The sequence below is a fragment of the Priapulus caudatus genome, unplaced genomic scaffold (assembly GCF_000485595.1).
Source record: "Priapulus caudatus unplaced genomic scaffold, Priapulus_caudatus-5.0.1 Scaffold1787, whole genome shotgun sequence".
NCBI classification, from domain to species: domain Eukaryota; kingdom Metazoa; phylum Priapulida; class Priapulimorpha; order Priapulimorphida; family Priapulidae; genus Priapulus; species Priapulus caudatus.
The window spans coordinates 27,911-28,660 of NW_014578848.1; the positions used below are offsets into that span (position 1 = coordinate 27,911).

Here is a 750-nt window from a genome sequence, read left to right on the forward strand (position 1 = left end):
CTGTATATAATGGCCACAAGTGCTGAAAGTGGCCTTTATAGAGAGGTGTCTGTTATAGAGAGGTGGTTTCACTGTGTAACGGTCACCAGAGGGAAATTCCAAGCGTGTCTTTTATTGACTGGTGTCTGTTTTGTAAAGGTGACTACTAATGCAGGCTTGACATTTTTTTGCTTGTCTCTCTTAGTATTGTAGGTTTGTGTAGTGAGGATGTAGTGACCAGGGGTGCAAATCCACTTTAGGCACCTTAGGTATTACGAAGTGATGCACAGATTTCTGTGTATCATCAACTGATGCACAGACTTTCCGTATATCAAGGAATGATGCAAAACCCCTAACCCTAACCCTAACCCTAACCCTAACACACTTCGTGATACCTAAGGTTATACTTTATGACTTAGGGTTAGGGTTAGAGTTTTGACAAATCTGTGCATCACTTCGTGATACCTAAGGTGCCTAAAGTGGATTTGCGCCGTGACCAGGCGCAGCAACATTAGCCATGAGTTGTTATCGTGCTATGTTACAGGCATTATGTGACTTTACTAGGATATCATATGTGAGTGATGAATGATATAGTTCTCCAGTGTGATAAGGAATCGCTTGTCTAGATAAATAGCATGCGATGTCACATTACATTGTATTTAGTTATTGTTCTGTGTGTTACGGAACAGGTCCCTGCTGGTATCATACTACGCTGTGATCATGTGCTTCATAATCATGGTACAGTACACAATTTATTATCCACAATTCTGA

The 750-nt window shown here is 40.9% G+C and overlaps 1 protein-coding gene across 1 annotated transcript in view; it reads left to right on the plus strand.

Moving 5' to 3' along the window:
- LOC106817598 (unconventional myosin-Ie-like) overlaps positions 1–750 on the plus strand; it is a gene marked incomplete at its 5' end in the record, with an annotated part of 36,787 nt that overhangs the window by 26,485 nt on the left and 9,552 nt on the right.